We start from the raw sequence: 23,302 nt of genomic DNA, 5'->3' as shown, positions 1-23,302 counted from the left end.
GGAAGGAAGGAAGGAAGGAAGGAAGGAAGGAAGGAAGGAAGGAAGGAGGAAGGAAGGAAGGAAGGAAGAAAAAGAAAGAAAGAAAGAAAGAAAGAAAGAAAGAAAGAAAAAGAAAGAAAGAAAGAAAGAAAGAAAGAAAGAAAGAAAGAAAGAAAGAAAAGAAAGAAAGAAAGAAAGAAAGAAAGAAAGAAAGAAAGAAAGAAAGAAAAGAAAGAGAGAAAGAGAGAGAGAGAGAGAGAGGGAGAGGGAGGGAGGAAGGAAGAGAAGGAAGAAGAATCATTTTTTGGTTTTGGATAAAGACAGGACATCAAGCCTGAGGTTTATTTGTTTATGCCTGTCTGCCATTTCTTCCCCTGGGTAAGCTACTGGAACAAATCTGTATCAGCTGTGTGGCCTTGCTCAGTGGAATGGAGGTGGTGGCCCTCATGCGTTGGCAAGCCTTGTGACATGATTGGAATGTGACCACCGTCCGGACTGCTCACCCTGGGTGTGGCCAAAACTGACTCCCTGTGTGAAAAGTGACAGGTCATGCACAGTCTTTGAGCCTCAGGATCTTTCTCTATAAAAATGAGCACATATTTACATTATGAATCTTAGACAATAATGAGCGTGGATGTTTTTATAACTATATGAAATTGTTTATACAATCCATGCATGGCCACTCATGGCCTTGAGGGTCGCTCTAGGAGGGTGGAATTCATGTTGAGTCATCTGTGCCACCACCGAGCTGTCTAATTGGCTGTCACACACAGTGGCTATTTTAAAATGGAATTTATTCTCTGACAAATGTAGAGCCATTTCTCTTGCAATCTCTATCTGTCATGCACCAGATACCTCAAACCTATTTTCCTCCCATCCTTCCTTGTCTGGGACCTCAGCTGGGCATTGTTTGGAAAACCTATACATGCCTGGCCTTTCCCTGTGGTCAGCTTCCTCGTAGCGTGGCAGCTGGATTCCCAGGGCAAGTGCCCCAAGTGAGAAAACAAGGTGAAAGACCGTGCCATTTTTTAATGACCTAGTGGTGGAAGTGATAGAGCCTCACTTTGGCCATACTTCATTGGTAAGGCCGCCATGAAGGTCCACCCAGGCCTGAGGGGAAGGACACAGAATTCACACTCAATAGGAGGAGAGTTAATGTCACATTGTAGGAGTGGGATATAATTTGATGGCCTTCTTTGGAAAATACAATCTTCCACAATGAGTAAATGTTCACCCATCCGTGGTGGAATGAGGAAAATAAAGCCAAATTGTTTCAATTTAGAGGAAAGTCCTTGATTCTGAGCTTAATTAAGTTTTGGGGTTGAAATGTCCTGTATTGAATGAAGTGCAATTATTGTAGTTGGTGATTGTTTTTCTTAATATCCTTACTGTGCACAATAAAAAGCTGGTGACTTTAGGCCAGGCTCCAAGTTTTTGTGAAAAATCAGAATCTGGCACTTTGATGGCCTCCACCTTTCGGTTGAGTGCTGTAAGTTCTTCTGCAGCATTCCCACTAAGTGATCACTCATTCTTTGAACATCCTGGTGACCTTGGGCTTCTCATCATGGAGAGATGAGACACTCCCTGTTTATAGTTCTCGCTAGATTAAGGTTCTAACTCACCTCCCTGCTGTAACTCATACCCCTGATCTTGAACCTTCCCTCTAGATTCACTTGATGGCTTTTCTGTTGGGTAACCACCCTTCTTACCACCCAACCATCATGTTTTCCTTTATCCAGGTAATACAGTCTTAAATCCTGTAACTGTTCTTTATGTGATCTATGCATAGTTGGGTTCTAGGTGAGCTTTGATAATATGGTGGCATTATCTCAGTCTTCTAGGATCTTGATATTCTCAATTTGTTCATGTTGGGATTATGGTCTTCAAGGTTCTTACTGGCTATACATTTCTATATTCCACCATCCTGTTTATATGCTTCTAGAATCATTACAGTTTGGTAATGTTCTTCTTCAACAGGGGATTACAACAAAAAATGTGTTCTGAGCAATATAGAATACAATGAGACTACTAAAGCTCTTATTTAAAAAAAAATCAGGTACGATGTAGAGATGGTAAAAATTAAATATATAGTTAGTTTTAAATCCAAATTTAAGAAAATGTGAACTTTCAGTTTTCTTCCAGTCCTATCCTTGTACAGTTATTTTTACCCTTAAATTTACTCTTTACTTTTATTCTAATATTTTATTATTAATATTGGTATTGTAACTACTACTGCTGCTAACCACTGATAATAATACATTTCACTTACTAGTTTTGTCTTTCACTTTAGTTTCTCCAGATATTGTTGGTTCTGGTGCTTTCCTCTATAACTGGCACTTTCATTTCCTTTGCAAATTTGGTGTAACCATTTTCTGAAACTTCACCTAAGTCATTAACTGGAAAGGGGAACAGGATGGGCTTGAGTAGAGAACCCTGAGTCACTGCTCTGGTTGATTAACCCTAAGTCTGGGTGACTGTGTCCATGCACCTTACTGCATTACTCTGTGAAAGGCCTTTCTGAAATTAACATTTCCTAGACTCAGCATCCTCTGGATCCTGACTGTTTATCTTTTCAGTCTCCACGAGCAATAATGTGAGCCCTGAAGGATTTGTTTTAGTGCATTTGGATAGGCTCCTCATGACCTCTGCTCTCCCTTTTGTCATAAAGCATCTGTTTTACAACCTGTTTTAATATTTCGCTAGGAGTTCATTTCAAACCCAGTCCTGTAGTTCCTGAGAGCCATGTTTACCACTTAATCCAAATAAGACCAAAAGTTGTCATCTCTATCTTTTAGACCCATTTCCTTCCATGTTCCAAATTTCTCATTGTTTCCTAAGCATGGTTTAAAGTTGCATCTTTTGGGTCCTGGGATCAAATTGTTCTGTACCTGGAAGCCAGGGTGATTAGACTCTATGCATCAAGCCAGAGCCAGTCATTGCCTATCTAATTCCAGAGTTTGGATAACTTGAAATTATCAACAAATACTTAGCGACAAAATTGGCCAACAAATGTGAAACTGCAATCATAGATGTTTGGGGGTATAAATGGAGCTTTCCACTGAACATCTTGAAGAAGTAAAGGACCCATAACGGCAAGGGTGTTGGGATAAAATGCAGGGCCAATGGGAATTTTATTATTCCTGTGACCCCATGAATGTCCAGGCTGATACGGCCTAAGGAGACATAAGTAAGACTTCAATAACTCTAGTTTAATAATGATAAATACTTCGAGATTACTTTGTCACCTTCAGCTTAGTATTCCCTCATGTTCATAGCCCCAACCAAGTCTGAGTCAGTCCTAATTCCACATTGATAATGGCTTTACTGTGTTTTCAAACATTTAATTGATGAATTATCCTCAAGGAGTTATTTAAGGGAAGTCAAGAATTTATCAGAGCTTTGCTTTGAGAAAAATGGGCTTAGACTTAGGTTAAATCCTTTTGTTTCCATGGATTGTATCTTGGCACCGAGCCAGTTTTCTTCACAGGAAAAACTTTTGTCACATGTTCATGACAATGAGATGGTCTGTCCCACATTGCTCCCCCAATACCACTCCTTTCTCTCTTTGGCTCCAGTCCAATATGCCCCATCATTTTTGCATCCTCACATTAGAATCTTGTTTTATTTATTTATTTATTTATTTATTTATTTATTTATTTAAGATTTTATTTATTTATTTGACAGAGAGAGAGAGAGCAAGAGCAGGAACACAAGCAGGGGGAGTTGGAGAGGGAGAAGCAGGCTTCCTGCTGAGCAGGGAGCCCAATGTGGAACTCGATCCGAGGACCCTGGGATCATGACCTGAGCCGAAGGCAGATGCTTAACGACTGAGCCACCCAGGCACCCTTTTTTTTTTTTTAAGATTTTATTTATTTATTTGACAGAGAGAGACACAGCGAGAGAGGGAACACAAGCAGGGGGAGTGGGAGAGGGAGAAGCAGGCTTCCCACTGAGCAGGGAGCCCAATGCGGGGCCCGATCCCAGGACCCTGAGATCATGACCTGAGCTGAAGGCAGATGCTTAATGACTGAGCCACCCAGGCGCCCCTAGAATCTTGTTCTTTATGGACTTTCTTAACACACGATGTTATTTCTAAATTTTTTCTTTACTTTGTTGTAAATGTATATACACTGCCAATCAGAGCGGTCTCACATGACAGGTACTTCTGGGCACCTCTCGCTTGCATTTTCCTTGCACATCTGGTCTGGATCATCAAGTTGTCCACTGCCCCTCTGCTCCCTCCTTCTTTTGCACAGTCTGTTCCTTATGGACTGTCTCCCATTGCAGTTCTCTTGCTCTAGGAGATGGTCCTCCTGTAAGGATCAGAAGGCTCAATAGGTCCTTCCTCCCATGTGGCCCACATCCAGTCCATACCAGACGCTCATGCATCCTGTGCTTGATCATCTCTATGAGATAGACCACTCTGATGACTGCCTTAGTCCATTCGGGCTGGTGCCCCTCCTTTGAAATCATTCTGCACCCCCAGGCCCTTTCCCTCTAAGCCTATGATAGGAGAGGAAGCCCCGAGGATTTCCAGAACGCCTCGGTTTTCTCTGAGGAGACTGAGGCTTTCTCTACAGCCTTCCCCTTTTCTTTCTGAGCTGTCACCAGAATCACCCTTTACATCCATTTATGGCAATTTGGGCTTCTCCTGGCATGCATCTCCGAACGCCCCCAGCCCTACCCACTGTCAAGTCTCCCACTGCTACACAGTGTTAAGTATTTGTTACAACCGCACCCCCACTTTTCAGTACCAATTTCTGTCCTTGTCTGGGCTGTTATAACAAAAATACCATAAACTAGGTGGCTTATAAAACACGCTTCTCACAGTTCTGGAGGCTGGGAAGTCCAAGATCAAGGCACCAGCAGATTCAGTGTCTGATAGGGCTCTGCTTCCTCCTAGAAGGCTGACTCCTTCTGTAACCTCACATGGCAGAAAAGACAAAAGAGCTGTCTGGGGTCTCTTGTATAAGGGCACGAATTCCATTCATGAGGACTCTGCCCCCATGACTTAATTGCCTCCCAAAGGTCCCACCTCCTAATACCATCACCTTGGGGGTTAGATTTCAACAGAAAAATTGGGGGGAAACAGCAACATTTAGTCTGTTACAATCCCCAAAGCCCCTAGCTAGCCTGTTGGGTATTTCCTACCTAGCAGATTGGAGTCAGACACTGTGTAGTGGACCCCTCTAGATGCAGGGGGCTGTCAACTCCCTGAGTGGTCCTTTAGAAGTCATTTTGCCTTGGGGGGGTGTCCTGGGGTCTCTACCGAGATGCCTCTTCTCTGTGCCTTCTGAGTCTCCATATCCAAATCTCCCTTTCCTTTTTCTTGTCAAGACAACAGCCATTGGCTGTAATGCCCACCCTCATCAAGTCTGACCACATTTTAATTTGATCACATCTGCAAAGACTCTGTTTCCAAATTAGGACACTTTTGTGGGTGTTGGGTGAGGATTTGAGCACAGCTTTTGAGGGTGCACAGCTGAACCCACCACACTAGGTTACTTGATGCCCCAGGTGAACCCTTCAGGAAAAAATGTGTTTATATAAACTTCCAATGAGCTTAATGAGTCAAACTTGATGATGCGACCATATTAAGAAACAAAAACAGAAACAAAACAAAATGAAAAAGCATTTGTTTTTTGTTGATCGGATCTCCATATGTGGTTGCTAGTGCAATTAGGTTCTTAATTATATACTATCTTATACGGCTTCCCATTTAGTTTTACCCCTAGTATGGTTTTTGAGGGTAGAGGCCCCATCTTCCACCTCGTTTGTGTCCTTCCAAGGTTCCCACCTCACAGAGTAGGCACGAAGGAAGAGCAAATGATGACCATTCTCTCATCCAGCAGCATGAAAACTTCAGCTGTAGCATGAGGGGTTTCGGTGAAACGCACCGTTTCCTGACATTGAAAATAATGAACACTGGCGTGTATTCCTGAGGAAGGGTGGGGATTGCTGTCCCTGGGAGGTGCAGTCCAGTGTGGAGCTCAGGGAAGTGTGCTGTCCTAACTCACCAAACCAGAGAAACCTCCATTCTAAGACACCCCATTCCTTTATGTGTCATGGAGAAAGACACACGCCTGCCAAATGTCATGGTAAGGCTTTATGGATATAAGATGCATCGTAATTGCAGATGTTAAAAAAGTGAAAGAAAAAAGGTGAATCTTAGAATTGATGAAATACGGTGTTGAAACAGAACACAGTCTCTTTTTTGTCTGTGCCAAGGAAAGAGCGAGCCGGCCTTTGGGCGGGATACCCACCTTCCCCAGCCCTGAGCCTGCGGTGCGCTGGAGCCTGGGGTTTATTCTGAAGGGTGTGGTGTGGAGATTGAGCACGGGTTGTGCAATCTGACAGACTCGGGGCAGCGTTCTACCTTCGGTTCTCAGAATCTTGGTTTCCTTCTCTGTAAACGTGGAATAACAATATAGGGCTTTTGTGAGGGCCCAGTGACCTCAGTGACGCGCCCCGCTCGGAGCCTGGCCCCTGGGAGTTTCTTCTTCCCTTTCCTGTACTCCTCCCCCTCGCCTCTCCCGGGAAGCTCACAATGGAGAAGTAGAAAATAACTTAGACTAAATCATGACCTCAGACAATTTACACGTTGAAAACTTACGTCTTTAGATCCTAAATAGAATGCTTTAGGGCTCAGTACTCTTGCATATTTTATTTGGTGCAGGAAGTCACCGCAAAAGGTGTGTCTTGCTCCAGCGCAGATTTCTTCTCTAACAGTTCTGGGGAACAGAGTTTGACACAAGTGTCTCCGGGCTAAAGTCCCGGTGTGGGCATGCTTTAATCTGAGGGCTCCAATGGGGTCTGTCTCCTGCCTGCCCTCCTTGGCTCCTGGCCCCTTCCTCTGCTGCCAAGTCTGCTGCGTTGGATCCATCTCTTTGTGCCTTTCTTTGGGGTACATGCCCCCCCTTCTGGCCGACTCTCTGTACCCTGCTTCCATCTCCCAATTCCATTTGTAAAGATTTTAGGATGATTATCTCAGGCCTGGCAGGATAATCTGGGGTAGCCTCCCTGTTTTAAGGTCAGCCACTGGACATTTCTGATTTCCATCTGCAACCTTAATTCCCCTTTGCCGTGCAACCTAACAGATCCACGGCTCTGGGGATTAGGACCTGGACGTCTTTGGGGGCCATGATTCTGCCTCCACACATATTATATAACATCTATCTTCCTGTTTCTTACTTGATTAGAAAGATGTTCTGTGTGGATTTAAAAAATTATCTTGTTTGAATACTTACAATGCAATGGATACCTTGAACATGGCACTTGAGCATTTTATCAAAATGATCTATTTATTTATGTATCTGTCTACCACACTGATACATATGCTTCTTAGGAATATATCTTATTCATCTGTGAATTTCCTGAATGCAGGACAGTGACTGGTGTGAAATAGATTCTTGATAAATGATTATGGGATGGAACTGGACGGATCTTATTTATTTTGTCACAATTTCCTGTTTTGTCTTTTTTTTTTTTAATTCATACAAATGCCTTCCAAAACCCAATTGTCTTTGGTTTCAAAATTTGTATTTGTCTTTCCTTCTGTATAACAATTTGTCATCTCACATGCTTTGAGAAATAAATGATTTGTTTCATTCCATTAAGCGGAAATTCACACAAGAAATGCAGAAACATGAAAATAGTAATAAAAATTATTTCCAGGTCTTTTAAAAGGAGCATGAAGGTCCGTGAAGTTTCTTAATATACATAACTAGGATTTTACTTGAAACGCGAAAGGAAATTGGACATTATTTTCCCGGGAAAACTTTGGTTCTAGAAACAATGAAGCATTGGGATTCTGCATGATCATGAAGGTGAACCAGCTGTCCTTAGTTATGTGACTTTCCACTGTATTACACCAATGTCTGCATCCATACAAGTAATCCATCTGAGTTTTGGTTGAAGCCAAACATAGTTATTGCATTATTTTGTGAATTTGACAGAATATGCAAACAATGTTCTGGGGGAAATACCTGCTACTTTTGTTGCTCTTCTTCCTTTGTCACTATTTTCTGTTTAATTTGCTCATCTGGGCACAAAAGAGTGAAATAAAATCAACCTTTGACTCACTGTCAGATCATCCATTAAAATCGATTGTCCAACAAAGATGGTTCACGTACCATATACTTCTAGTCTTGATACTTTTTGTTAATAGCGTTTTCTTTACTGTGTACTCTTAACTCTCTTGTATTATTTTTTTCATTGGTTTTTATGCTCCTAACAGTCAACATTCTTTACTCCTATAATCCTTGCCAAAGTAACATTCCCTGTCTCTTTAGGAAAGTAGACATAGAACAGCCTCTAAATCAAAGGCCTCGAGCACTGAAGGTAACCTTATGGCATTTTGTGGACCCAGTGAAAATACACCGTCATTTCAGCAAATTGACTTCTGTTCTTTGGAAGAAAGATTTACCTGTTCCCTGGGATCCGCTTCTAGTGATGCCTGTCTGCGTGCAGTGACTTTGTAGGAGTTAAAGCTGAGCAATAGGATCAGAGCCTAAAGCTTCATTGGCCAATAATTCCAACATTTCTAGTGGCACTACAATTTTGAGATATAGTTGGAGTAAGTACTAGGACTGTGGTTTCCTCCAGTGTAAAAAAGGTGGTTAAAATATAAATATTTCTCCTTTTTAAAAGCATTATTTCATTCTCCTTCATTTTTTCAAAAGTAATCCACGAAAATACAGATTTCAAAAAAAAAAATTATCTATAATCTCACCCCAGCTGGGGTGACAGCATTTTAGTGGTTATTCTTTCCAATATTTATGTAAACTATAAATATGACATGACTGTGTTTATTATATATAAGCTTCTCCTTGTGTATGTCCTTTTATTTTAAAATAACAAAAACATCATCATGGGCACAACCTGTCCCCCTCACCAGAGTGAAGTCACCTTCGGGTGACTGTCTTCCTTATCTTATTATCAGCTCTAATTTTTAGAATAGCATCTGGCATACAGTAGGTTCTCAATAAGTAAACAGTTGTTTATTAACTGCTTTTTTTTAATCACTGCACACTTTGCTGTAAGCCTTTCCCACAGTAATTAATACAGATTGTGGGAAAATGAATTTAGCCTAATCTTACTGAGGAATGTCGAAAAATGTGACACCACTTTCAGTTATAAGATGAGTAAGTTTTGGGGACCTAATGTACAGCATAGTGACTTTAGTTCATACCACTGTATTGGATACTTGAAATTTGCTGAGAGAGTAGATATTAAGTGTTCTCATGACACACACTTGGTTGTGGTAATCATTTCATACTCAGTAGGCGTATTAAACCATCATGTGGCACCATCTTAAATATATGCAAATTCATCTGTCACTTGTATCCCAGTAATGCTGGGGAAAAAAGAGAGGTATGACTTACCCTATGAATTGGCAATAGATATACCTTTGGGGCAACCACAGGAGGTGCTGATAAAGCATGGCCGATGGGAGATTTTGCCTGCTGAGAGCTCCTGGGATTGCCCTTCCTTAGCCAGAGAGTGCCTCGCCCACATGACACCTCCATCTGGGGCAGCCACACTCAGTGACTGATAAATAAGGGGACACAGGTCTCAGCCCCACCTTTGTCTCAATTCAGTTCCATTCTGAAGGCCCATCCCCGGCTGAGAGCCCGTCCTGGGATCCTGGCTGAGGCTTCCTGGCCAGTGCAACACGATGCACCCTCCCTTTCCACTTGTCTTGCTCCCAGCCTTCCTTCCCCACTTGCTCCTGTGAGCAGCCCCCCAGTAACCACCTGAAAGCTCTGTCTCAGACCCTATTTCCCAGGAAACCCCACCTATTTGACATTTAGGCTGCTTCCACGTTTCTGCAGCTCTAAAGATTGCTGTGATGAATAGCCTTGTTCAAACATTTGTCGTCCTCACTTACGGATTGAGGGTATATTTCCCAGAAGAAAAATTTTGTTGATTAGAAAGGATGAACATTTTTAAGGCTTTCGCTACCAGATGGCAAACTGACTCCAGAAGGGTTGGAGAATTTACAGTTTTCCTGGCTGTGTGAGATGCTGCCCGTACCCCCACCCCCTCTTGTCACCACAGGGGATTCATTGGTTTGTTGGTTGGATTTTAATTTTGATTTATTTAATGGGGAGAAAAAGCTTTGTCATTGCTTTGTATTTACAGTGCATTGATCGCTAGTAACGTTCAACACGTTTTCATATATCTATGGAACATTTGTGTTTCCCCTTTTGTTAATTTTCTGTTATGGTCCTATACAAATTTTTCTTTTGAAGGGGGCACCTGGGTGGCTCAGTTATTAAACAGCTGCCTTCAGCTCAGGTCATGATCCCAGGGTCCTGGGATGGAGCCCTGCATCAGGCTCCCTGCTCGGCGGGAAGCCTGCTTCACCCTCTGCCACTCCCCCTGCTTGTGTTCCCTCTCTCGCTGTCTCTCTCTCTCTGTCAAATAAATAAATAAATAAATAAATAAAATCTTTAAAAAATTTTTTTTTCTTTTGAGGGTTATAAATCAATAAAATGAAATCCTAATCATGTTTATATGGGCTGTTTTCAGTCTTCTATAACATTGTTATTCCTGATCTGTATTTTTACTATGTTAATTTTTTAAAGATTTTATTTATTTATTTACTGAAAGAGAGAGAGAGGGGGAGGTGGGGGCAGAGAGAGAGGGAGAGAGAGATCTTAAGCAGACTCAGCTGAGCACAGAGCCCAAAGCGGGGCTCTATCTCAACACCCTGAGACCATGACCTGAGCTGAAATCCAGAGTCAGACACTTAACTGACTGAGCCACCTGGGCACCCCACTATGTTAGGGTTTTTTTTTTTTTAATGTAGAGAGATATTTCTCTTTTTGTGGTTAAATAGGTCAACTGTTTCAGTCTTTTTTTCTATATAAATGTTGCACTTGGAGTTATACTTATAAAGTCTTTCTCTATGCCTTGAGTGTGCAAACACTCCAATATTTTCCTGATGCATTTTTAGTTTACAAATATTTTAAACCATCTAGAATTTATTTTACCAGCAAACAGGTAAGACAAACCGGTGGCCTGGGCTGTATTGGGCTTGCAGATTGTTCTGCTTGTGTCGTGGGTTTATTGTGTTTCCCAAAAGAATATGTTCAAGTCTTTACTCCCTATACCTGTAAATGTGACCTGATTTAGAAGTAGGGTCTTTGCAGATGCAATCAAGTTAAATGAGGTCCTACTGGATTAAGTTGAGCCCTAACCCAATGACTCGTGTCCTTATAGAAATAAGAGGGAATTTGGAAATAAGGGATGTGATAGAGAAGCAGAGATTGGAATGATGAGTCTATAACCCAAGGAATACCAAGAACTCCAGAGGCCAGGAGAAAGGCAACTAACAACAGATTCTCCCTCAGAGCCTCCAGAAGGAACCAGCCCTGCTGACACCTTGATTTTGGACTCCTTGCCTCCAGAGGTGTGAGTGGAAAAGTTTCTGTTGTTCTAGCTACCCAGCTTGTGGTAATTTGTTAAGGCAGCTCACGGTTTTAAAAAATGTTTGAAACGGCGTGCCTGGGGGGCTCAGTTATTAAACATCTGCCTTCGGCTCGGTGTGATCCTGGGATCGAGCCCTGCATCGGGCTCCCTGCTCCACGGGGAGTCTGCTTCTCCCTTTCCCGCTCCCCCTGCTTGTGTTCTCTCTCTCGCTGCCTCTCTGTCAAATAAATAAATAAAATCTTAAAAAAAAATGTTTGAAATGGTTGCCATCACCTAAAAATTGGGACATTTCATATAAAAAGGCAGGTTTCTCTTAAAAAGCAGCTGAATTCTGAGCCCTCACGTTGGTGTGGGCTTGGCTGGACCTCCTACTTGCTTTCTCGGCACCAGCAAGATTGTGCATGGGTTTGGGAGAGCTACCTTTCTCAGCTGTAGAATTGTTTTCTTTTCCTTTCTCAATAGTAAACTTGCCCCAACATCATTTTACTAAGTAAGGCTACAAACCATATGAAATGCTGCTTTTATCACCTACTGTCTGGAAGCCATTCGTTTCCTGGCTGTGGATTGCTTGCCCACTGCCAATGCCTCTTCTACGAAAAAAATAATTTGAGTAAAGAGTCATCTCATTACCATTGCAGCTGTATATATCATTCGTTGTCTGAAAAAATATGTGGCATTAAAATATGTAAGATATTTGTCAGTATTGTAAACTTCATTAAAATGTATGTGAACGTCCTTTTTCCTATAGCGAAGTGTCACCTTGAATTCTGTATGCACAAAATTTGAATTAATAGAAAAAGGAAGACCTAAGGGAATCGTGTCTGTAGAACACTTAAAGGTGTGCTTAAAATGATTAATGATAGGGCGCCTGGGTGGCTCAGTCGTTAAGCGTCCGCCTTCGGCTCAGGTCATGGTCCCAGGTCCTGGGATTGAGCCCCGCATCGGGCTCCCTGCTCCGCGGGGAGTCTGCTTCTCCCTTTCCCACTCCCCCTGCTTGTGTTCCTGCTCTTGCTACTCTCTCTCTCTGTCAAATAAAATCTTTAAAATAAATAAATAAATAAAATGATTAATGATAATGTTCAGAAAGGCCTTTTACTTAATTTGAAAAATTTTAATAACTTTTTAATTTGAAATAATCAAAGCTTCACTGGAAGTTGTGAAGAAACGTCTGGGGAGGTCCTGTGCACCTGTCCCTGATGCTAACATTTTATGGAACAATAGACCAAGACACTGCTGTCGGTACAATCTGTAGACTTATCCCGAGTTCACCACTAGATACGCACTTATTTGTTGTGTGTATCTGCATGCAGTTTGACCACAGCATGCAGTATGGCCTTGCATAAGCATCACCACAACCATGATACTACACTGTGGTCACCACGGACTCCATCCTGTTGCCCCTTGATAGCCACATTGTCCTCTCTCCCGTCCCTAACCCCTGACAACAGCTAATCTGCTCTCTATTTCCACAATTCTGTAATTTCTAGAATGTTACACACGTGGAATCATGGAGTAAATAACCTTTTCGAATTGGCTTGTTCACCCAGCATTATTCCCTGGAGATTCATCCAGGGACTGCTCATTCCTTTTTTATTCCTCAGTGGTTTTCCGTGGTGTGGGTGTACCAGTGTGTGTGTGATCGTGCACCCAATTGTACAACATTTGGGTGGTTTCCAATTTGGCCTATGATGAATAAAGCAGCTATGCAAGTTCCCAGGTGACAATGTCTTTATTTCTTGGGGATAAAACCTCCAGTTTGGGGTTGTGTGGTCTGAATATGTTTATTTTTGAAAAGAACTGACAAGCTATTCTCCAGAGGGGATTCCAGAAAGGCCACTTATTTAAAATAATCCTGTGCTTATGTTTTTATCCCTTTAAAACATCTTTACTTGTTCCCAGCTTAAAAAATAATTTATGTCTAAGAGGCAGCATAAATACGACTTTGACGATATTCTGTTATTTGTAACTTCTTTGCAGTTCTATCTTCATTTTTTATAAGATTTTATGTGTTTATTTGAGAGAGAGAGAGAGAGAGATAGAGAGCACAGGGAAGGGCAGAGGGAGAAGCAGGCTCCCCGCTGAGCTCGATCCCAGGACCCCGGGATCATGACCTGAGACGAAGGCAGACGCTCAACCAACTGAGACACCCAGGCACCCCTCTTTATTTTTTATTCCTCTATTTATAGTTTTTAGCTTTCATTCTCTCAGTTGTTTGTGCATTCATCCCATCACCTGGAAAACCAGGTGCCTTAGAACAGAGCCCGAGGTGAAGATTCTTGTGTAAACGATTCCTCAGGTTTGGCTATTGCAGATAGAGCTGCTACGAACATGTGTATGCATGTGTTGGATGGGCATCTGCTCTCTTTTCTCTTGGGCAAGTACCCAAACGTGGAATTGCTGGGTCATATGTTAGGAGTATGATTAACTTTCTAAGAAATATCAAATGGTTTTCCAGAGTAGCCTCACCATTTGGCATTGTCTCTGGTGATGTGGAGCATTCCAGTTGCTCTGCATCCTCACCAGCATCCCCAACCCCCCTTCCAATAGATGGGTAGAGGCACCTCATTGTGCCTTTAACTGGCATTTCCCTAATGGCTGATGACACGTGCATTTTTAAATGTACTTATTACTATCTGCATAACCTCTCTGGTGAACTGTCTCAGTTACTGCTCTTTTCTGAGTTATATTCTTGCTGTTGCATTTTGAGGGTTCATTATCTATGTCTTTGCATATGTGATTTGCAAACATTTTCTTCAAGTTTTGTGCCTTGTCTTTTCATTCTCTTGATGGTATTTTCACAGAGCAAGTTTTAATTTTGATGAAGTCCCAATTTATCGGATTTTTTTTTCTTTTCTGGATTGTTTTTGGTGTCTTATCTAAGAATTCTTGGCTAACCCCAGTCACAAAGATTATCTGTATTTCCTTCTACAATTTTAAAGCTTTGTACTTTGCATTTAGATCTGTGTTTCATTTTGCATCCCTTGGACATGACGTTGAGGTTGTGGTTCATTTTATTTTTCTTTTTTGCTTATGGAAGGCCATTTGTACCAACATCATTAGTTTAAAAGACTTCCCTTTATCCATCACATTGCCTTGTCTTTACCAAAAATTAATTGACCGTATCTGCATGGGTCTATTTCTGGACTCTTTATTCTGTTAACTTTTTTTTTAAAATGTAAAGATCTACGGCTCAGCATCCTACTGGCTTCCCCCAGTGTACAGCTATGTGTCCTATTTTAAGACATCATTTTAGAAGTAGTACAGAACGAAAGCTCATTACCTGGCCACACTGACAGAGTTAAATATAAAGAAGAGACTGTATTTTATCACATGGCTTCTCAAAATGGCATGCAATTTTAGGACTAATTTTGTTTGCAAAAATTATTTGAATGTATAAAATATGTTAAACATGCATTCATCTTTTGAAGCATGTTGTGATTTAATTGCATGTGAACTATCAAAATATTCCTTCACACTTCTCAGGTTCCTTTTTCCCAAATAGGCCGGTGCTGACCTTGAACCCTTTTTTCAGTGATTCTTTTAGGAAACCATTTTGCTTTTCCTTGCCTTATCGCAGCCTTAGTGATTCATTCCCATAGGCGTGGCCTAAAAAGGTGCTGGCCAGGGGGCCGGCAGAGTCTCAAGGGGAGCCTGGATCTTAAGGGGCATCCCAGTGTTATGGGAAAAAAAACTTTTTGGCCTTGGCTCTCCCTTCTCTCTGTCCCAGAGGTTTCTCATGTTCTGTGAGGCTTTCAAGTTTCCCATTTAAATTTCGGACAGCTTAGAGTTGGGTTGTGATGTACAACTACTCCAGGTAACCTGAAGCTGTGGGGGCTTTGGAGGGTTCGGGTCCAAGGTTCACTTGGCCTGGATCTGGAACAAAAATTCCTCATAGGGTATTTGGTCCTGGGGGCAATCCTTTGGGAAGTCAGGGATGGCTTAGTAAGATGGAGAAGATGGTTAACCTCACTGAGTGCTTCCCGAGGGCCAACTCCCCAGCCATGCAGTGGTTCTATTCTTCTTTTAAGTTCGGCTGTGACTGATTGCAAACACCAAATAACACTTCCTTAAATGAGAATCCTTTCCCATGAACACAGATGGGTTTGTCATCGGAGACCCAGCCTCCTGCTTTATTACTCTCCTGCCCTCAGCACAGGCTCTGCCTCTTGGACAAGATGGCTGGTCCAGCCCCTCCTGCATCTGCCTGAGATGGACAGGCTGGGGGACAGGCTGTCTCCTCTCCAGGGACCTCCTCACCCTGAATTGGCACACCCCACTTACGTTTACCCCTACGGGCGGGCTCGCACTTAGCCAAATGGTCTTGCTTACTGCAAGCAAGATTGAAAACAGTCTTTATTCTGGCTGGTTGTGTGCCCAGCTAACATCTCAGGAGAAAGTGGGAAAAACAGGGCAAGTGGTGTTCATCCCAGTCCCTCGGTAGCATTTGCATTAAACACAACTCGGCTGCTTATGTTTATCACTACGTATCTTATCATTGCAGAAATGGCTCTCCCTTCCATCAGATTTTCTAACTTGATGTTCTTTACTTACTTGGTAATTGGCTTTTGTTTATTAATTCTATGTATTTTCTTATTGCTTCTAAAATTTTTTAGCCCATTCCTTTGTTTTCTCTGTTTACAAGTCTATCATCAGAAATTAATTCCAAGGGCCGCCTGGCTGGCTCAGTTGGTAGAGCGTGTGACTCTTGATCTCAGGGCTGTGGGTTCAAGCCCCATGTTGGGTATAGAGATCACTTAAAGTTAAAATCTTAAAAAAAAAAAAAAAAGAAAGAAAGAAAAATTCCAAATATAGTTTGTTATTTTAATTTTTATATTTTGTATTCCCTTTACTTGCCTACTTTCATTGGCTAATAACTACAGAACAATTTTAATAATAATTGGACTACTGAAATATTTTCAATTTAGTAGGAATGCATCTAGTATTCCTTCACTAAGCATAATGTATGTGCACTGACATATGTTTAGTTTTATATTTTAGACTTACATTTTGAGACTTTTTAAAAAAGAATGTTGAATTGTATCAAAAGCCTTTAGCATCTACAGAGATAATTATATGATTTTTCTCTTAACGCAATTGGTTGCATTAATATCTGAATAGTAAACTATTTCTTCATTTTAGTTATGAAATTTACTTGATTAAGACTGTATTATTCTTTCAGTGTGTTTCTAGATTCTGTCTGATAATGCTATAAGCTTCATTATTACAATACTGATCTGTATTAGAATCTTAATTTTACTTTGTTTCTGGTGATCTACACTTATAATTCCTTTATCCTGGATGACTTCATCCCTTAAATATTTATCTCTACTGCAGATGCCTATCCTACTTCGTTAATATTTACCTAACTTAAACCTATTTAATTCTTTAATTTAGCCTTTGGTCTTGGTTATGTAATCATTTCCATATTCTTTACTTTTTTCTGGAGTTTTAGTCACTGGAGAAAATTGCAGGTAACAAATTGTGAAGAAAATCAGTTTTCTCTAAAAGTAACAAAAACTATTAGTGAAAAACCACTGGTAGATTTCACTGCTAAGTCCCTGTGAGACAGGTCCCAGCCCAGGCTCAGAAAGGCGCCCATTTATTAGGAAAATGTGGAAAGTCCCAGTGAGGAAATAACCCAAAGCAACTTACTCAATGTCATTGAATTCAGTAAAAATTAATAGGACAAATTTAGTTTTGTGATCATACAAAATATACTAAAAATCAAATTTAAAATGTTATTAATTATGCTTTATATCATTAATCTCCAGGGAAATACCTGAAACATCCCCATTTATTAACTGTGCAAGAGGATGCTTGCGAGTATCAGTGGAGTAGCAAGGCTCCGATGGGACTTGTGCAGGGCAAAGGGCATCCCAGACTTCCAGAATTTTCTGTGTCTCCTGATCTGTTTAGAAATGGAATACCGACAGTAGGGCTGAGCCTGGGAACAATTTTCTTCCTAATATTGGAAAATTATCGAGAGGTGAACCCTGCTGCTAAAATACTATACAAAGTATAAATACTAAGCAAATACTACCAACATAATTAAATAATCTTTAAAAAGTTAAACTAGTATCTATGTAGTAATATTCTAAATTCGCTCATCCCACGAGGTTGTTAGGAATACATGAGAAGGGTTCCCCTAAGTGATGGAAGGGTTCTGGGTGTGGTTAGAGAAGTCATTTAAAGGATCTGGCACCATGTCACAATTAATTTCTTAGGAGGTGCCAGGATCTGGCCTATGCCCTGGGGAAAACATAGATTAGAAGTGGCCAGTTACAGTGTAATGGAGTATTGATGGTCTAACATATCTGCTTCCTGAGAAGGTGCATTAGTTGATCTTAAGGTCAGAGAAAGAATGTCCTAGATGACTAGACACCAGAGTGCATGGGGACAGGGTCATGTATGAATTCATTTAATCCTTATTAAGCTCTCAAGGAAACTGAGGTGCAAAGAGGCTAAGAACTTTTCAAGGTCACAGTGCTAGTGAGGGGCAGCTAAGATCTGAACGCATGCTTCTAACTGTGTTCTAATTCCCCTTAGATGTAGAGTGTAAAGACATATAGTAAACACTCATTAATTTTAACTACCATTATTATAACCTTGAGCTTAAGAAGTGTTTCTTGAAATTCTGCCTCCCAAATGCCTGTCCCTTGAATTTGCCTATTTCCTTCTAAGTCATCAGGTTGCTTAGGCTTCTGTTATTTCTGACCAGGATCACTGCAGTGGCCTCTGCTTCCAACCTTACCCCGTCCCATCCTTTGTCCATGGGGCAGCCCGTCATCGTGCTAAAATGCCAATTTGATTTCATCTGTCTGATTCATCAAGCACCAACAGACAACGAGTCAATAATTATGGGATGAATGGATGAGTGAATTAGCTATAAGACTTCATTGGCCATAGTCTCTTCTCCATTACGTAGTACTTAGATGAACCCTACCCCATTAGACTCTCCATCTCATTTTTTCCAGCTTCTTTTGCTAACACTTCCTTCTTCCAAACAATTAATTTTTTCGATAGTTCATTCAATCCATCAAATGATGTTGTGGATGTAAGGGTAAAATGAAGAGCAGTGTTTGTAGCATAGTTCAACGGGGTAAGGACACTTTATACCCTTCAGTTTCAAACTGCTTGCAAATTGTAAGTAAATGATTACAATTAATACTGGTCTTAATCTCATATACTTAGATCAAAGCCATTTTTTTCTCTTAGTTTTCTTTCTTATCTAATGTCTGTAAAGTTTTACGACACCCATCATACCCACTGCTCTCTACATCATCCTTATCGGGCAGCCATCATGTATTAAAGGTAAAGGTTTAGTGTTTGACTCTAGAATCCTTGCAACCTTACCAGTTCATTCACTGTTATGGACGGAATTGTGTCCCACCTCCTCCCAAATTCATATGTTGCTGCCCTAACCCCCAGTGTGACTATATTTGGAGAGGGCCTTTAAGGAGGTAAGGAAGGTTAAACAAGGTCATAGGGTGGGGCCCTAATCTGGTAGGACCTGTGTCCTTATAAGAAGAGGAGGAGACACAGAGCTTACTCTCTTCATGGAGAGGAAAGGCCATGTGAGAACACAGGGAGAAGCGGCCATCCCCAAGCCAGGAAGAGAGCTCTCCCCAGAAACCAACCCTGCACCTTGATCTGGGACTTCTAGCCCCGAGAATGGTGAAAAAATAGATGTTAGTTGTTTAAGCACCCCTAGTCTGTAATACGAGGACAGCCTAAGCAGACCAAGACACTCGCGTTGCTGGGAGGATCAGGAACCCAGCACTTCCCCCTTTCTCCTTCTAGAACCCCAGGTCAGGGCTGTGTTTTGAACCCAGTCTTTTTTTTTTTTTTTTTTAAAGATTTTATTTGTTTATTTGAGAGAGAGAGAGAATGAGAGACAGCACGAGAGGGAAGAGAGTCAGAGGGAGAAGCAGACTCCCTGCTGAGCAGGGAGCCCGATGCGGGACTCGATCCCGGGACTCCAGGATCATGACCTGAGCCGAAGGCAGTCGCTTAACCAACTGAGCCACCCAGGCGCCCTTGAACCCAGTCTTAAGCCAAAGACAATATCAGGAGTAACCTTTCCTTAATCGTATTTGCTTATAATATTACACCTTAGAGGCAAAGGGAAAGTTTTTCATACAAATAAGTTTCATTCAGAATATAAAATCTAGGGGGGCGCCTGGGTGGCTCAGTCGTTAGGCGCTGCCTTTGGCTCAGGTCATGATCCCAGGGTCCTGGGATCGAGCCCCGCGTGGGGCTCCCTGCTCCGCGGGAAGCCTGCTTCTCCCTCTACCTCTCCCGTCCTGCTCATGATATCTGTTTCTCTCTCAAATAAATAAATAAATAAAATCTTAAAAAAAAAAGTCTTTAAAAAAAACATTTTTTAAAAAAAGACACTATAAAAAATTGAATGTGGGGTGCCTGGGTGGCTCAGTCCTTAACGTCTGCCTTCGGCTCAGGTCATGATCCCAGGGTCCTGGGATCGAGCCCCGCATCGGGCTCCCTGCTCCGTGGGGAGCCTGCTTCTCCCTCTCCCACTCCCCCTGCTTGTACTCTCTCTCTCTCAAATAAATAAATAAAATCTTAATAAAAAAAAAGAATATAAAATCTATCTGTTTTTATCCGGGGAAGGACTGAGAAAACAGGAAGTCTCTGGTGAAGATGGAGTTGGTAGAGTAAACTGGAAATAGGAACAGAAAGTGAAGGCCAGCTGGTGGAGGGGAGAGTGTCAGGCTGCAGACCCTCCCTGCTTCGACGTTGTCCCATCCTGTACTCTGAAGTTCACGGGAATGCAAACAAATAAAAATGGTATAATAAGTATTTTCTATCCTTCTTGGTCACATATGAACCTTAGCAAGGACTGTAGTAATGAGGTGGGAGAAAAAAAATTTCATTCATCCTGCACGGTCTCCCTGACTTGGTCAGTGGCATCCCCAGACCTGTACCCTGATTCAGCGTTTCAGAGTGTCCTCACCACCACCCTCAGTGCCCTGTACCCAAACTCGACGTTAGGCTGGTCTGTGAGCTCAGATTTAAAAACCTTAAACCACCACCTGGACAGATGCAGACACGGGCTGGGTCCTGAAGACACGGTTGAAGAAGGAAGGCTGGATAAGGAGGACCTGCGGATACTGTAAAAGTCCACTGGGGAAGAATTAATTATACCTCTTTCCCAAGACCCCTAGGCTCTTAGGGTGGTTTCTGGTTTTTTATACTCAAACCCCACTGGGGACTCGAGTTACTCATCGTGAGCTTGTCCTGGATGAGGCAGCAGATTGACTTAGTGATGTGGGAGCCAAGGAACATTCCAGAGCCATTCCAGGCTGATTTTCCCACAGGGGTACTAACTGGGCTCTACTGATGGCGCCACCCGGTGTGGCCCTCCCATTCCCAGGGTAGGGAGGTGACAGCTCTTGCTCTCAGACTCACCAGGAAGTAAATTCAGCATTGCTTTTTCTCTTGACATCATTTCCGAATCAGCTTTCTCTTAGTTTTGAGCCCGAGTTGTGAGTAAAAAAGCCATCAGGCTGAGGAGCCTCAGCTGGCAGAGCCCGTGCCTAGGAAACTAGCTCCCCACAAGGCAGGGCAGGCTGTTGAGCGGCGACCAGCACAGTGTGGCCGCATTGTGACATTTGATTGTGCTTCGTGGCCCTCCAGACGTGGCCGCCCTTCCCTAGGCACAGCAGCAAGCAAGGCTGTGATCCTGGTTTAGCATCAGGGTCGCTCAGCCCCACACACCGCCCTGGGGGTGGTAAGGACAAGGCAGCCGGAGGACTGCAGCCAAGGCAGGCAGGAAGGCACAGGTGTACACCAGCGGCTGGTCTGAAACCCAACAGTACCCACTAGGCGATTAGAGGCCCCGCCTTCCAGAGGACCCCGAGGTGGCCCTCGACTCCCATTCTGTTGTTTCTCCTTCCCTCTTTTACCCCAGAATTCAGCTGTGTAGCAATGACAAGACACTGAGGGGCAGGCCTCTCTCCGTGTTCCTGGTGCCGAAAGACGAATGTTGCTTGCTTACGTCTTGATTATTTTATTTCATGAACGTTTTATGAGCATGTATTAGTGCATGGCATTACGACGTAGGCAAAAGATACATGTAGTTCACCTGCACTGAGAGACATTAAAAGAGGTTGCTTTACATAGAACAACAAATCAGGAAGTTCTCAACCTGTGAAGATTACTTTTTCTGAATGTGGAAAGTATATATGTATAGTATGAAAAATGTATTCACTCTGTGAGAAATTCAAACAACTCAAAATGTGGAAAATAAAAAAGAGAACTACCCCATAATGCCTCCCTCCAGGTATAGCCACAGTTACAAAGTATATCTTTAAAACCTATTTTGGGGGTACCTGGGTGGCTCAATTGGTTAAGTGTCTGCTTTTGGCTCAGGTCATGATCCTGGGGTCCTGGGATCGAGCCCCGTATCAGGCACTCTGCTCGGCGGGGAGCCTGCTTCTCCCTCTGCCCCTGCCTGTCACTCCGCCTACTTGTGCTCTCTCTCTCTGACAAATAAATCAACAAAATCTTAAAAAAAAAACAAAACTAATATACTTTGGAACAACAATTTGGGAGCTTTCTGAAAACAGAAAATGTTAAACATTCAGAGGACGGGAAAGCATTGTCATTCCAGTTAAAGAAAATAATCTTAAAAACCTCCCCAGATTTTATTTTAATATTTCACTAGAAATGATTATTGGTTAACTCATATGTGAGATGTGTATCAAGAGCAGCTCTTGAGAGGTCAGGCACGTTACCCACAGTCCTGCTGGGATGGAGTGTGCTCTCCCAGCTGAGTCCGTGAGGCTGTGTCTGAATCATTCTGCTCTGTGATTGCTCACTCAGGTCATGCCACACGCTGCAAGAGACCTTCTAAAACACAAGTCTGCACAGCACCCTCAAGCTTGAAATCGAAGAGCTGATTTCCCTTGACCAATAAAGCAAACACTGGACGTGATGGCATCTAGTTTCCTGAAGTCTGAGAGACGCTAGCAATGCTGGACTCTGAGTGGCAACACATTGATCTGAAGGGGCAAGAGGTTCCCTTATCCACAGAGCCGGCTGAGAAGGATGCACAGATGTGCCGAGTGGGTTCGGAACTTCCCCCACTAAAGATACCACCTAAATAATGACGAGCGGGACATTTAAACAGAGATCATATTTGGAATAGTTTTGTAAACCATCTTAAGGAATGCCTTTATTCTCTCTGTTCCATCTTTCTAGAATGCTTTTCCTCTGTTTGCCCGTCAAAATCTTATCCGTTCTTTAAACCTGAGCTTCGGTCTTGTCTTCGGCATAGAGTCGTTGGTAATAATAATTTTTCCCTTGTTCTTTTTGTTTATACACTTGTGGCAGCACTGTGACTACAGTGAATTGTTAATTTACCCATTTCTACCCTTAAGAGCAAACTTCTTAAAAGCAAAAATTATTTATCTCTATAGATACTACATGGTTATTAGTTCAGTTACGGATAGGAAGAAGTTCAATAAATACATATTGAATGAATACATCTAGCAGTTTCCACAGAGAATAAGAATAATTACTTTGACTTAAAAACAAAAGAATAATTACATTGACTGCAATAGTTGGACGCGTCCACAGAGACAATTTTTCTGGCACTAGTGTCCAGAAAATAGGAAATCCACGGTCCACATTTCTTGGTGTCCCTGCTATCATTTATACCTGCTTCTCCACACTGCTGAGTCATGGAGCAAATCTTTTCTACTTTATTACCGCTTTTACCTTTCTTCCTCATGACTGATAATCCATTGGCCAAGCTAAATGTCCATTGTCTTTTCATTTGCTGTTTGCTTTCTTCTTCCAATTGTGCCACCACCACTCTGATTTTGGCCTGCCTATTAAGATTCATGCTCCCAACTGTAGGGCC

The 23,302-nt window shown here is 42.1% G+C and overlaps 1 non-coding gene across 1 annotated transcript; it reads left to right on the top strand.

The window, feature by feature from the left end:
• Positions 1-16,086: 16,086 nt before the first annotated feature.
• Positions 16,087-16,159, top strand: TRNAK-CUU (transfer RNA lysine (anticodon CUU)). Its single transcript has one exon. It is a non-coding gene; the product is annotated as a tRNA-Lys (tRNA).
• The last annotated feature ends 7,143 nt before the right edge of the window (positions 16,160-23,302 follow it).

This window comes from Callorhinus ursinus, unplaced genomic scaffold, assembly GCF_003265705.2.
Source record: "Callorhinus ursinus isolate GAN/ISIS: 27379988/994484 unplaced genomic scaffold, GSC_fseal_2.0 scaffold11, whole genome shotgun sequence".
Classification (NCBI taxonomy): Eukaryota; Metazoa; Chordata; class Mammalia; order Carnivora; family Otariidae; genus Callorhinus; species Callorhinus ursinus.
This window is presented reverse-complemented; position numbering and strand designations above follow the sequence as displayed.